At 43.6% G+C, this 15,382-nt stretch overlaps 1 long non-coding RNA gene across 1 annotated transcript; it reads right to left on the bottom strand.

Annotated features, from left to right (window-relative positions):
* Nucleotides 1-14,042: 14,042 nt before the first annotated feature.
* LOC147622572 (uncharacterized) lies at nt 14,043-14,867 on the bottom strand. Its single transcript, XR_015269578.1, has 2 exons — nt 14,269-14,867; nt 14,043-14,166 (listed from the first exon to the last, which is right to left on the bottom strand). It is a non-coding gene; the product is annotated as an uncharacterized LOC147622572 (long non-coding RNA).
* Nucleotides 14,868-15,382: the final 515 nt, after the last annotated feature.

Genomic DNA, 15,382 nt, shown 5'->3' with positions numbered 1-15,382 from the left:
AGAGAGAGAGAGAGTATGTACGTGGTTTGGAGGCATCGTTGTTGTTGTCATTGAAGATAGGTTTTAAACAAGTGTCACTCAAACAAGAAAAGCGAAGTTAGTTACAGAACAAGTTTAATTTGTAAGGCAAGTTTTACTTGAGCAAGTATGTGCACAAATAAACTAATTATGTTTGTATATTTCGTTGCTTTATTACATTTGACAAAGAGAGAGACAGAGAGAGGACACAATGTCTTAAAAGTTTTATTTTAAATTTGATTTCTGCAAGACTAGAGTGTCTATCAAGTATTTCTTGAGGAGACTAAGACATCAAAACTTTATGCAATAAGCTTGATCTCCAATCCAATGGATGGTCCTCCATAACAAGGTCCCCATTTCTTGAATTTTCCGAGTCAAATAGAGCTTTTCTTCCGTCTACTTTCAAAAATACCATGTCTTCTTCTTGAAACTCTTGTAGTTTTAAAATTTTGTTAACACTTAGATATTTTGACAAATCTAAACTTTTCATATTCACTTTTCATTTCATTCACAATCTACTTGCCTATTCAAACCTTACCAACATGGCCACACCAAGGAGAAGAGATGCACTCTTAACTGTAAATTCCTTTCAGTGGTTGCTTTTATAGGAAAATTTGTCCTTCTCATCATAGTGTGTGTGTGTGTGTGTGTGTGTATGTGTGTGTGTGTGTGTGTGTGTGGTGGATTTGTGGCTCTCTGTGTGTCAATAGAAAGGGAGATTTGCATGTAATATGTTTCATAAAGACACTATTAACATTTAATATCTACCACATGGCCTTCAAATTCAACCTTTTGTTTGGGACAAAAAAATGAAGTTTCCTTGCTGTTTCCAAGCTTGAGAAATGATGGAATCTACAAGAAACACATAAACACCATTTCCTGGGCTCGACCTACCATTTCCTACAACTGAGGTACCATGGAGTGACAAGTACAAGAGCAAATCCGTACCATCCAATCGCAGGTATTAGACAAGATGGATACCATCCATTTACATTTTTGCAGATGCCTTGAATTCCCAAAATTTGAATTTCTTGTCTATCACATAGGTCATGACACAACAGTAGGTGATAGCCCTGCAAGAATGCATTCTAGCACCAAGTTTGGGAAATGGAGAACCATAGACCCCACCCCCAAACCTGAAGTTTTAGTATCCTATCGTAGAGGGGATTGAGGAGGAGGTCGAGGATGAGGGCAATCCGGTTGCAAAGGGGGACAAGAGTTCTTTCCCTATGACGGTGGAAAAGAACCTGGTAGTACTATCACAATTCAACCCTTGGTTTGCAGCTTGCCTAGCTTCATCAAGTATGATGGTAAGTGATAAAATGGTGTAGTCAATAAGTTCATCAAACAATTTATGGCTCAATTTATGTTAGCAAAGATTAGGGACCCATAGAACAAGGTTCACCTAGCAGCCCCTCATCTCACACGCAAGGCTGTGCCATGGTGGCAGCATTGGACTGTATAGAACCCTCATATGCCAAAATATGACTGGAGAACATTACAATTGGGACACAATCATCTCAAATTTCAAGCACTATTTTCTCCCTCCACAATAACTCACTACATTGGAGGATGACTTTGTTGAACTCAAGTAGAAAGGAATGCCAAATTTGAGTTACTTCAACAAACTTTTGACCTTAGCTTAGCAAATAGAAGCTACGGATAAGTAAAAACTCTGGGCCTTCACTTGAGGGTTGGATTCCTCAAATCATATATGCGATCAGAAATCTCAACCCAAAGACATATGAGGACGCATTGGCACTGACACAAAACAAGGAGATAGAGCTAAATGACGGTAAGCCAAAGCAAGCAATAGGTGGGAATTCTTTGCAGTAGCATAATGGGAAGGGCCACAACAGTAATAACAACAACAAGAATGGGAAACTAAGCAATAGTTGCAAGCCTAGATGACTCCCAACAAAACCAAAGGGCAAGGATAATAGGTGGATTACTATACGTAGAGGAGCAAAAGGCCTATATGGTTGAACAGAGATGTTTGTGATGTCATATCAACAGCATGGGAAGGAGGACTATATGATGTGGAAGGAAAGGCAATAAGCCTCAATCAAACCAACCACCCTAGCTTCAAAAACCTCAGTAGTCCCAGCCACAAGCGTGGTGGTACAAAGGGCCACATATTTACCATTATCCTCAACACTGGTAGCACAACGGATCTTGTCTCCACATCTAGATGCCAAGTTAGAGTGTATCATGCTGCCCTTTATGCTCGATGTTGATGGGTTCACACCAGGTATCCGCATGCAGATCACCGAAAAGGTGGCAAAAAAAGGAACAATTTTTTGTTCAACAAGTAGCATTTGAGCAACATTTTCTTGCCGCTCCCCTCATAGGGTGTGACATGATCCTTGGGAACCCTTATTTTGCTAATGATTAGATAGCAAGATGAGCACGTTCTTCATCACAAAAGGTGTGCCTACCCTAGTCACCCTCACTGATGTTTAGAGTCTTCTAGGTATCCCATTCATCTCACATCTCAAGGCAAAGTGAGTCATCAAGAAGGGAGCCAAAATTGCATTATTGTATGTTCGAGTTTCTTCAAAGCATTTTGCAACTTATAATCCCAAGCAGGTTGGCTTCATTTATGGATCCAACGCCACAATATCACAACTAGAACACGAACCCGGGATTGAAAAGGTATCATCACATCCTGTTAAGAGATGACCTTCCTCTGAAAGTTCCACCCTATCAACCAAAAGACCATTGGATCATGCTCATTCTTGACCCAAAACCCCCCAGCAAGTTTCCTATTGCTTATCAAAAGCATTGGAAGGGCAATTGGAGATGGATCGGGCTAGATTCATCCGTCTGAGGTCATCTCCATTCGCATCACCCATCCTCTCTGTCATAAATAAGGAAAGGTCGCACCAATTGTGCATCGACTATATAGATCATGAAACAAGCTTACAATCAAGAACAAGTTCTAGATGCTTCAACTTGAAGAGTGGCTACCACCAAGTTTGGATTTTTTAGGCCAACATTCCAAAAACAGCTTTTAGAACCGAACAAGGCCGCTATGAGTTCGTGGTGATTCCCTCTGGCATAATTGGTGCTCGAGGGACATTCTATAAAACAATTTCCTATGATTTTTCTATACTTATTGGGAAGTGTTTTTTAATCTTTTAAGATGATAGATATCCTAGTGTTGCCTAGGGCACGGGCAAGGCCTTACCCGGGGTGGCAAGTACCCCCTCAGGTTCCTTGAGCACTCTTCAGCGTGTCCTATAGAACGTACATGCACACACACCCTTGCAAGTACACACACACTAATTTTACCTGCAGCACATGTAATTCCAAGATAGACTTACTACTTTAACACACGCTGAGCTTCCCTAGAATGGGGATACCTCACCATCCTTACATACTTAAGAACACACAGAGAGAGGGATAGAGAGAGAGAGAGACAAGGGTGTTGAATTCCCTGTTCTTATTCAGTAATACTGCATTACAAAGGACCCGTCACCCTGGGCATGGAAATAGAGGTGTTTTTTTATAGACCCGGGTGGCCGTTACCTCCTTGTCACCCCACTACTCCACTCCTTGAGTGCTGGCGGCGTCTGTGGTGGTCCCGCTCTCTTGATCGGTCGGTTGCTCTAAGGGAGCGGTCTCGCGTCCTTCGGTCAACACCTGGCACGGCCGGTTGGGAACCTGAACCTTCAGCTATGAATGTTGGTGACTTGTTCCTATAATTCTTCTTTTCAAATCCCAATCCTTCCACCCCTTTTTGATCTGATGCTTTGACTGGGGTTGCCCATGGGTGCCTCTCAATGTACTTTTGCTGAAATTGCCTGAGAGTTTCCTCTTGAAAACGCGCAGAGGTAAAGGCAGGTACTATAGGAGGTCTAACCTGCCCTTGAGGTCCTTTTGCATAAATCTTCCTTCCATACCGGTGATCCTCTGGCAGGGGCTCTTCCCATATTTTTTGTAGTATGAAGTGCTTTTCCTCAAATGATTGTGGTAGTGGCCAATCATGCCTGACATAATCACTGACCAGCACATGTGCAGCTGTCTTGTACAGCTCAAAGTCTTCATTATGCTGCGGAATCCTTAACAGAGTTTGTATTTCATCATTAAGTTTTTTGTTTTGCAGCACCAGTTCTCCCCGGGTAAGCTTGTGAGCTCCTGTTGCAAGCCGTTCCTCATCGAATGCCCGGATTAAATTGGCGTCGACCTGAGGTCTGTGCATCTGATGTTCCAATTCATTGACTTGCTGTTTTAATTTGTGGTTTTCAAATGATATCTTTAGGGTAGTCTTAAAAGCCTCAGGCCCTCCGTCTTGTATTTCATAGTCTGCTCCCAATCTTCTGACACCTGCTGTAGAGCCTTTATCACATCATCCTTGATTTTGGCTGCTTCTTTCGCTTCTTCCTTTTCTTCCATTAATTTTTGTTTTTCAGCTACTACTTGGGCCTTTTCCTTTTTTAGTGTGTCCTATTGCGCTTGCATTCTTGGTAATGCTTTAGCAATTTGCCGGGCTTCTTCATATGCCGCTTGCGTTTTCTTGTGAGCATCCCGGGCGAGTCTTTCCTGCTCCTTGGCTGTGGCCACCGCTTCCTTTTGCTCATTTAATTATTTTTGTGTTTCCTCAGCTTTCTTGTTTGCAGCCTTTCTGTCATCATCCTTCACTATGATCACTCCCTTTAGCCATTCTATCTCCCCATCGTGTTTCTTTTGCAGCACATCGTCCTCCTCCTTCATCATTTCTTTTAGTTTCAGGCTGGATGGTCCCATGAGCATGGATTTACATGCTTTTATTCTGCTTTGTGCTCCTTCAACCCTGTTCCAGGCATTTTTGTTCAACTTGGCTATGTAGTTGTGTTCATCAATGTTCCTCCTGTGGAGCACCTGGATTTTGTCCAGTTGAATCAGGGCTAGCTCTAGAGCCCGATCTAAATCTGTTATTACTGGGGCATCCGGGAAATCTTCTCCATCCATTTCATCCCTGAGGTTTATGGTGACCTCTTCTGTGGGCTTAAGATTTTTACTGTTTTCCACCTTACTTTTCCCCTTGTCCTGGGTTTCTGCGCTCCTCTTCTGCCCTTTTGTCTTGTTCTTCCTTGTCAGCCCTTTCTTTCCTTTCCCTTTCCTCTTGTTGTTGTTTTTCTTGCTTCTCTTTTTCTTGCCTTTCTGCTTCTTCCTGCTGTTGTTTCTGCCTTTTCTCCTGTTCTTTTTCTTCCTCAGCTTGTTGTTCTTTTTCTTGCTGATCTGCCTTCCCGGGTTCACTCCTGTTACCCCTTTTTCTTTTCTTTCCCTGTAGATCTTCCACTTTGTCAAATGGATTAGCTTTACTCGCATCGTCCATATCTTTGAACGAGACCGGGGGAGTCTTTTTGCTGGTGCCAGCGTCAGATTGTGCCACCGAGGGTGTTGGTTTTGGGGGAATCGGCCTTAGTTCTATTTCCTTTTGCCTGTCTTTTTTGGGAGTGTTCACCTTTTTTGCTTCAGGGTCCCTTGTTGCTGCCTGAGCAAGTGCTTGTAAATGTGCGTGCACCACTGTAGGCCCTCCCTTTTCCAGGACTGTTGCTGCTCTCTTTTTAAGGTTATCCAAGTAAATTGCTGCCCAATTCATCTCAACTCCCTCCTCAACAGCTTTCAATATGATGTAGTTCTTTGCAGACATGTCCTCATTCTTTGCCATGTGCATTATATTATGTAAGTAGAATTGAAACTGTGACCTCCTTTCTGGATTGCTCACATCCTTGGTCTGATGCATCTGACCAGTGCTGGGTATTTCTTTCTGCACTGGGTGAGCTTTGTCAAAATTCGTGAGTCCTTCATTGTTCAGACCAAGCACCTCATGTATTAGTTGAGTGTCTATGAGTATGGGTAATCTTCCGGGTACAACCACCGAATCTGTTTCAACAAATATTTTTATGAGACTTTCAGCATCCTGGGGTTGTGCTAGTGCTGCCCAGTTTTGGTTGAGCAGCTTCTTGAACCCTGGTTTTGTCGCCCACTCATCGTTCTTTGGACTGCTGAGTGATGGTATAACGCATAGGGGCATCGGCTATATGGCCTTGGATGTTCCTTTTCCTTTGGCCATACTGTCTGTCTGATTGTTCTGTTGTGCTTGATTCGAGCTTCTATTTGGTGCTCGCTTGCTTTGAGAGCTTAAAGACATTTTGTCACTTGCGCTTTCTGCTGCTTCAGTCGTTTGCTTGTTAATATTGTTGTTCGATGTTTTAATTTCTTCGGTTGGTGAGTCATTACTTGTTTCGAGGTTGATCGTCTTGTCATGATGGTCGTTGATTACTCTCAATTCGACATCTTTTTGCATGTCATCATTTTGAAACTTGCCTTTCTGCTTCTTTTTACCTTTTTTCATTTTCTCTTTCTCTTTTTCATTATTAATTTGTTGGGCTTGTTTCCCACCATTCTTTCTGTCTTTTGTTTTTTGCAGCTCTGCTGCCCAAGGTCACTGGCTCGCACCGAATACTCAATATCTGAGAAGGCGCAGTTTCTTCCATTGGTTGCTCCATTCCATAGTAAGGTTTTAGCCTGCATCCATTAACAATTCCCGGGTGTAGTGTCCCATCTAGGTTTTCCAGCATGAATGCTCCTGGTGCTATTTCTTCCTTGATTATGTATGGTCCAATCCACCTGAGCTTTAGCTTTCCCGGGTGTTTGCCAAGCTTGGAATTGAACATCAAGACATGATCCCTTTTGTTAAACACCTTTTGTTTACCATGTCTGTCTGCCCGGGCCTTCCTTCTTTTTTTCCCAGCCTCGGTCACCAGGATGCTTTGCTGTCTGTCTTCTTCCAAGTTTAGCAGTTCATGGATTCGCTCTTATCGGGACCTTTTCATTGGCAGTTTTGCTGTATTGCCATCCTTAGGCTGGGTATCATGAATTCCATGGGCACTACTGCTTCTAGCCCGTATACCATTCTAAAAGGGGTCATTCCTATAGTCATTTTGTATGATGTCATGTATGCCCATAATGCACTGCTCAGCTTCCTGTCCCAGTCCTTTTTATTTCCTTCCACTATTTTCTTGAGAGTTTTTACCAGTATTTTGTTGGTGGATTCCGCTTGTCCATTGCATTGCGGGTGATAAACTGATGATTTTTTGTGAATTATCATGTGCTTTGCAGTTAATTCTTCCATTACCTTGTTTAGGAAGTGTGTCCCTTGATCACTTACTAGTTCCACTGGGCACCCAAACCTGGTCATGATGTTCTCGTACAAGAACTTGGCTACTTCAGCAATAGTGTTTTTCTTTAGTGCCTTAGCTTCATGCCATTTAGTGAAGTAGTCTGTTGCCACTAGTATGTATTCACAGCCAATTGGTTGTGCCTTTGGCTTGATGGGTCCTATGAAATCCAACCCCCATTTGGCAAAGGGTTGTAAGGGTAGTACCGGATGAATGGGCATCCTGTCCCTGTCTGTGGGCTGGCCCAAGCGTTGGCATAAATCAGAGTTCTTAGTGAAGAAGTGGGTATCCGTTTACAGGGTGGGCCACCACAGCCCGGCTTGCAGTATCTTTCTTTTGGTGACTTCTGCTGCTTGGTGTCCTCCAGTTATGCCTTGATGGGCTTCTGTTAAAATGCCCACCTTTTCATGCTCTGGCACACATCTCCTACATATTTGATCTGTTTCCTTTTTATATAATTGCCCTGCTATTATTGTGAAGTCTCGGGTCCTTAGTGCCAGTCTTTTCTTCTTGTCTTTAGACCATTGAGATGGAAACGAATAATCCATAATAAAATTTCTCATCTATTCATACCAATCATTTTCCTGGTCATGTGAGAGACTGAAGAGTGCAGCGTCCGGTAGGTCATCTGCCACGCCTTGATCTATCCCGGGTTCTTCCAATCTAGACAAGAAGTCTGCCACAGCATTCTCATTTCCCGCTGGATGACAAAATCGAATTCTTGTAGGATTAGCATACACCAAGCCATCTTTCCCACTAAGGTAGCTTTGTTCACTAAGTATATCAAGGCTTGATGGTCTACATGCAATACAAATTTACTTCCCTGGAGGTAATGTCTGAACTTTGCCACAACATATATTATGCCCAATCCCTCCCTCTCCGTGGTGTTGTAATTTCTCTCTGTCTTTGTCATTGACTTGCTGGCATAGTAAATTGGTTGCAAGTATCCAATTGTTTTTTCCTGCAGTAATGTACCTCCCAATGCTCTGTCAGATGCATCTGTGTACACATGAAATATTTTTGACCAATCTGGACTGACCATGACTGGTGCTTTTGTCAACATCTTTTTTAGTAGTTCAAATGAGTATTGACAGTCTGCCGTCCATGCGAATAATGCATCTTTCTTTCTTAGTTGGTACAATGGACATGCCACATGTGCTAAGTATCTTACAAACCTTGTGTGCCATTTTACCTTACCAATGAATCTTTCTAGTTCCTTTGCATTGCTTGGTGGCTTCATTTCCTGTATGGCCTTTACCTTGTCAGGGTCAATTGATAAGCCTTCCTTCGAGACTATGTGTCCTAGTAGTATCCCTGATTTCCTTGCAAATGCACACTTGGCTGGGTTGAGTTTTAGCCTTGCGTCCCGACAGCTTTGTAGACACAATTGTAAGTGAAACAAGTGTTTAGCCCTTTCTCCGGCCACACTAAAGTCATCTACAAATACCTTCATGAAATTTGTCAAGTAATCATAAAAGATCTCTTGTACCATTCTTTCGAATGTTGCTGGTGCATTTTTGAGCCCAAACATCATTACTGTGGCCACGAATACGCCCCATTCGGTTATGAATGCAGTCTTTTCCATATCTTCCAAGGCCATCTTGACTTGGTTATAGCCGCTAAATCCATCCAGGAATGTGTACATTTCCTTTTCGGCCACTTCATCCAATAATGAGTCTGTGAAGAAGGGTAGCGGGAATGGGTCTAGTATTGTGGCCGCATTTAGCCTTCTGTAATCCACACATACCCTTATCTTCATGTTTTTCTTTGGTACCATCACTATGGTAGAGATCCATGTGGCTTTTTCTACCGAGTAGATGAATCCCACTCTTAATAATCTATCGATCTCTGCTTTGACCTGTTTTGCATAGTTGGGATTCATTCTATACCTTTGTTGCTTTATGGTACAGCGCCCTGTTTTAAATTTATTTTGTGCTGATAGAACTTGGGGTCAATGCCTTCCATGTCAGTGTATGACCAGGCAAACACATCCCCGTATTCTTTGAGGAGTTGCACCAGTTGTTCTATGAAATGCTCCTCTAGCTCCACGCTCACCCTTACTTGTTTTCCTTCTCCTTTTTCTCCCAGATCCACTTCCCCTAGCTTGTCTTGCTTGACCCGGGTGATCTCTTCCTGCTCCCTGTCCTTCTGAGCTTTGACCCATGCTTGGTAGATCCCCCTGATTGCACTGTTGGGCTCTCAGTTCTATATCCTCGGGCTCTATTTGTTTTCTTTTGCCTTTCTTGCTCCCGGCATCCATCTTTTGTTGCAGAATTTTATCCAAGTGTACTTCAAAGAGTGGCACCAAATTTGGATTCTGCTGCAACAGATATTCCTCTTCATCTTCTTCTAGTCCTTCTGCCATGTTGTACGTTTCAGCATGTAGGGGTGTCAGCTTGGCTACTCTAGTTGTTTTATTTAGCCCGAATTCTATGTAGATTTTCTTCTTTCCTTTTCTTAATGAGATTCTGTCTCTATTCTAGTCATGCTTGACTTTAGCATCTCTTAACCAGGATCTTCCAAGTAGCATTTGATATGAATCCTGGGTGGGTTTCTGCATTGCCATAACCACTAAGTTCACTAGGTAGTCCATTCCTCCTACTTTTATCTTGGCATGTCTTATCAAGCCCTTTGGTACCACCGTTCTATTATCGGCCATCCTTATGTTAAAAGGGATAGGTTCCCATTTTAATCCCAATTTGTTGGCCAGGTCTTCCGTGATGACATTCACTCCTGACCCACCATCCAATATTACCCATTGCACCTCATGTGTGGCTATGGTCATTTTGATTTTTGCCACATTGTCATCCCAGGTTCTTGGGGGCTGTTCTGGTTGTGCCATGTTGCACTCCACTTCCCCTTGTAGTCCCTTGACTTCTTGATTGAGTTCTTCTGCCCATGTTCTGAGTACTTTCTCTTTGAATCTTGGGCACAGGTCCAAGATGCTTTTTAATGGTATATTTTGATCCATTAGCATCTCCATGGTTATTTTTCTCATACCCTTATTTCTTTTCTTCCCTGTTTTTTTAGCATCATGCGAGCACTCTGTTTTTTTAGCATCATGCGAGCACTCTGTTGCTTCTGATTTTCTTTGTTTTGACCTTTCATTTGATTTGTCCTGCCCTATTTTGTTCATTTTTTATTTTTCGAGCATTCCATTTCCTTCTTTCTCTTGGTTCTTTCTTTTGCTTCGAGCTGCTTGGTCAAGCTTGTTAAGCTTTGTTTTCTTGCCATGCTCATGATCTACTGATAATTCCCTGGGGGTTTTGTTTTTCTTCCCTTTTTCCTTCAACCTGTTTTCATTTTTTCCTCCTAGCACCTCAGGCCTTCCATTGTTTTGCTCAAGTCTCTTTGGACTTGGCTCTCCGGGCATCTCAGGCCCTCTATGCTCAAGTCTCTTTGGACTTGGCTCTCTGGGCATCTTAGGCCCTGTATGATCAAGTCTCTTTGGAGTTGGCTCTCCGGGCATCTCAGGCCCTGTATGCTCTAGTGGCCTCTTTGGGCCTACTAGGTTCTCTCCAGGCACCTCCGACCTTGTATGTTCTAGTGGCCTCTTTGGGCCTCCTAGATTCTCTCCAGGCACCTTAGGCCTTGTATATTCTTGCTCGGGCCTTGTTGAACCCGGCTCTCTGGGCATCTCAGGCCCTGTATCCTTTGTTACTTTCTTTATGTTCCCCATCAGCTGTTCAACTGGTGTTGCTTTTCCTTGCTTCCTTTGCTGTTTTTCTATGATTTCTTGTACTTGGTTCCTTACTTGCTGCTGTTTTTCCCACATGTTTTTCAGATCTTCCTCTTTCTGCTGGATGTTTTGTGGTGTTCTTTTTGCTTGTGCTCTTGCTATGGCCAATGCATCAGTTAGCCCTGCTAGCAGCTGTGTTACCTCCCTTCTCTCCTTATCCAGGGAAATCATTTGTACATCAGCTGGACCGTTCTTGCTTTTTTCCAACTCGGCATTCTTCTCGGTTTGATGCCTGATTTTGAGAGGGCAGTCCCGGCTTATGTGCTCGGGAACTTGGAAGTAGTAACAGCTCATGCCACCTGTATCCCTTTACTGGTCCCGGGGCATGCCCCTGCCTCTATATCTACCCCGGCCCCTATTTTGATATGCTTGTGGTTCACGCACTTCTTGTGTTTCCACTTGGTTTACTACTGCAGCTCTGTTCCTCATGTTGTAGCGGTAGTTTGATGTTGAGTGATTGTACATTTCGCACTAAGCACATGTTGGTGGCGTTGTGCACTCTTCTCTCACATGTCCTTCCATTCTACATTGGGAGCAGAACATGTTCCTCCTTACTATATCATTTTTTGCTTTTTTGAATTCTTCCAACAGGGTTTGCATTTCTCCTAAGGCATGTGATTTTGCGGGCTTTACCCTTCTTCTTGTCCTTTTTCTTATCTTCTTCCTCACTTTCACGAGGATTCCGAGGAGTCGGAGGTTTCCTTCTCAGATGCCACTTCCTTTTTCTTCTTCTTAACTTCTTTTCTTGCTTTCTTAACTTCCTGTTCCCTTCTTTCTGCCATTTTGGCTTTTTCCACTATTGCATCAAACTCTTCCTCAGTTTCAACATTCTTTGTATTGACTAAGGCATGACACTCAGGCCTTAACCCTTTGATGAACCATTCTATTGTTTGTTTAATGGTTGGTCTTAGCTCTTCCTCTACTCTTTGCCTCATGCTCAATATTTTTGACGCGTAAGCTTCCACATCCATGCGTCCTTGTTGTAATTCCCTAATATTACTGCACAATTGCGAGCTTGATTTTTCTTTTCGAAATCTTTGTAAGAAGGCTGCAACCACTTGTGCATACGTGTTGAAGTGATTCTCGTTGTACCTTGAAATCCATTCTGTAGCTCCCTTTGTGAAAGTGTTCATAAACGCATTTCTTTTTAATTCTTCCAATGCTGGAGCGGCAGGCTTAGGATCCCGGGGCCGTGCTACCTTCCAGTAGTGCTCAAATCTGTTAACGTGGATATGTGCATCTTCGGATTTCTTTCCAGCAAATACCGGGAAATTCTTTGCCAGTGCTGCCATTGCTGGCTCCTGGTATCCCTCGTTGTCCTCTTGGTCGTTTGGTTGCTCTTCTACCAGAATTTCTATGACTAGTAATTCCTCCTGTGCCAGTATTTCTTCTCCGGCTGGGTGTTGGTTATCCGGGACTACTTCGTTGACGTGTACTGCTAGTACTTCTTCTTCTAAGATCATGAACACCGCTTCCTGCCTCTCCTCTGCAGGCCTGCGATCCCCCAGTCCGCGTGGGTTTTCTTTTTGTGCCTCGGCTGCTTTCCTTGAGCTTCGAGTCTCTAGGGTGTTGGGGTTCTTTTGCTTATGCTGTCAGCTCAATGTAATTCCCCAGCAGAATTGCCATGTGTTGCCTGGGGCACGGGCAAGGCCTAACCCGGGGTGGCAAGTACCCCCTCAGGTTCCTTGAGCACTCTTCAGCCTGTCCTGCAGAACGTACACGCACACACACCCTTGCAAGTACACACACACTACTTTTACCCGCAGCACATGTAATTCCAAGATAGACTTACTACTTTAACACAGGGTGAGCTTCCCTAGAATGAGAATACCTCACCATCCTTACATACTTAAGAACACACAGAGAGAGGGATAGAGAGAGCGAGAGACAAGGGTGTTAAATTCCCTGTTCCTATTCAGTAATACTACATAACAAAGGACCCGTCACCCTGAGCAGGGGAATAGAGGTGTTTTTTTATAAACCCGGGTGGCCGTTACGTCCTTGTCACCCCACTACTCCACTCCTTCAGTGCTGGCGGCGTCCGTGGGTGGTGGTCCCGCTCTCTTGATCGGTCGGTTGCTCTAGGGGATCGGTCCCGCGTCCTCCGATCAACACCTAGTTTTTTTAACAACCTATGAGCAACAATTTGTTAGATATGGAGAAGGTTTTACGGAATTTGGAGGAAAATCAACCCTAGGAATTGACATCCAAGGAACCAGTTTTGAAGATTACCCTCGGGGGGGTCACTTACAAAAAAATTGCCTATCAGGTGAGTTCAATAGAAATATATTTTAAATATATAAAACTTACAAAAATATTTAAATAGGGGATTTATTTATTATATTTTAGAAAAAAATTACAGATTTGAATAGAAAAAGATACATAAATTCATTCAAAAACTCACAGATAAGGGATTTTTAAAATAGGCCTTGAACGCACGCGATATAGTAAGTTTTCATAGAGTGAACCCCCCGAGAGATTACCTCTTGGGAAGAGCCTTTTGAGGTCATCGATGCTTCACTACAAGGGATTGGGCCTGTACCGGGGTAAATATAACTAAGATTAATTTTATCAAAAAATGCCGCGGCCCCGATAAAACCCCCGGTACTAGCCCCGGTCTCATAACGTCGATAAAACCCCCGGTAGTTTCGGAGGTATTACCGGGGGTAGTACCGGGGGTTGTGCCGGGGGTATTACCAGGGGTAATACAAGGGGTTTTACCGGGGAATATACTGGGCCCCTCTGTAGATAAAATTTTCGGGGGTTATACCGGCTTTGTGTTAAAAAAAAAATGGGCAGAGTGGGGCATATTGTAGTTGGGAAATCCCCCAACTACAATATGCCACACTCTGGCCAAATACACCCTTGTAAGGGTATATAATGAATGTTATGCACGGCATAACAAAATCTCCATGTTGCCATAAAAAGAGACAAGCGCATAACGCAATTATATTCTGCATAAAAATAACAAGAGACCATAACGCAAGAGAGATCATAAAAATAACAAGAGACCATAACGCAATTATATTCTGCATATATGTCTGCAAAAGCACGAGTATACAAATTGTTGGAAGTACAAGAAGCAACATCTGCCAATTACAAAACATGATATTGTTGCCTGCCAATTACATCGATGTATCTACAAAGTAATCACTAAGCTACAAAACATGATAAATAAGGCATATCGCCAAGTCCCTAATCGGAGAGCTCGTCCTCATGCAATGGGGATGGCAGCATTTCCTACACATAAACAAAATCGAACAAGCATAATAAGAACATGCGAGACTTGCTTATACATACACTCACACTACTTTATAGCTAATTAAAAGTGAAAAAACATACCTCAATGTAGCTATCCTTGGACATTATCTTCACTCGAAGACGATTGAAGCCATGAGAGCTTGCGTATTCCTTCTCTAATCGAGTAGGACATCCATCAAACTCCCCTCGCTGCAAATGAAACACATACAAAAACATGACATTAATTAAGCACTCTTCAAAACCTACATAATCACACCATATGTGAAGAAATACTTACAAAATCACGCTTCATGGCATCCATCCCTCCGCTCCCAAGATGGGACGTGCTACTGCTACTTTGCTCTCATCGCGCCTCCACTTGTTGTTGAAATAAGTGCGGGTTACCATCCTGCTCTGCCTTGATTGCCGCCCACATGTCATTTTCAACCCAATTGGGTTGATTCCTGCCCTCTTTATATGCATCGCGAGCCTCCGAGCGGCGATGCCCAACTAACACTCCCATCCTTTTTTTCATGAGAGCTTCATTAAACTTTGCATCTTCACTTGGTTGTGGAAAGTCTTCATGCAGAGCGGCAATGACGTAATCCTTTCGCTCTTTTGAAACCCGCTTCCATTTTGTCAAGAGATCATGACGAAAGACATTCCAAGAAATTTCTTTTAAGCGACTGTCAAGGTGCTCTCCTTCCTCGTTGCGGACGACTGAACCATCCGCCTCACATAAGTAGAAGTACCCTGGAGGTGTAGGGCGAGGGTCAAGGTGTCTACGTGTGATGCGAGTTGGGGAGGAGTTGGGGAAGACGCGGTGCTATGCACAACATCCTCAGCGCCCCCACAACAACCCCCGCCTCCCCTGCTCCCCATGCTCCCCCTGCTCCCCTCGCTCGACTCATGACGTCGTGACCCCGTGTGAGAACTCTCAGATCTACGTGAAGGAGATTGTGAGACGCTACGAGAAGGCAATGCAGTGCCAGGCGCGCTGTAGGGGCAGTAGAAGGTAGTGGAGATGGAGACGCACCCCACTGATCATAGTGTTGTGAGAGGCGTTGCATCATCTCATGCTCCTCTGGGGTAAGTGCACCCACTACCAAACCAGGTCTTGGGGTGGGTGGGTCCCAAGGATCACGGGATGCCATATCTGTAATCAAACAAGGTGGGTCCCCGTCTAAGACAAAGGCGTATGTGTGTGCGTGTCTAT

This window comes from Cibotium barometz, chromosome 28 (genome assembly GCF_041138505.1).
Source record: "Cibotium barometz isolate CiBa-2024 chromosome 28, ASM4113850v1, whole genome shotgun sequence".
Classification (NCBI taxonomy): domain Eukaryota; kingdom Viridiplantae; phylum Streptophyta; class Polypodiopsida; order Cyatheales; family Cibotiaceae; genus Cibotium; species Cibotium barometz.
The sequence above is the reverse complement of the archived record's forward strand: the minus strand, read 5'-3'. Positions and strand labels throughout refer to the sequence as shown.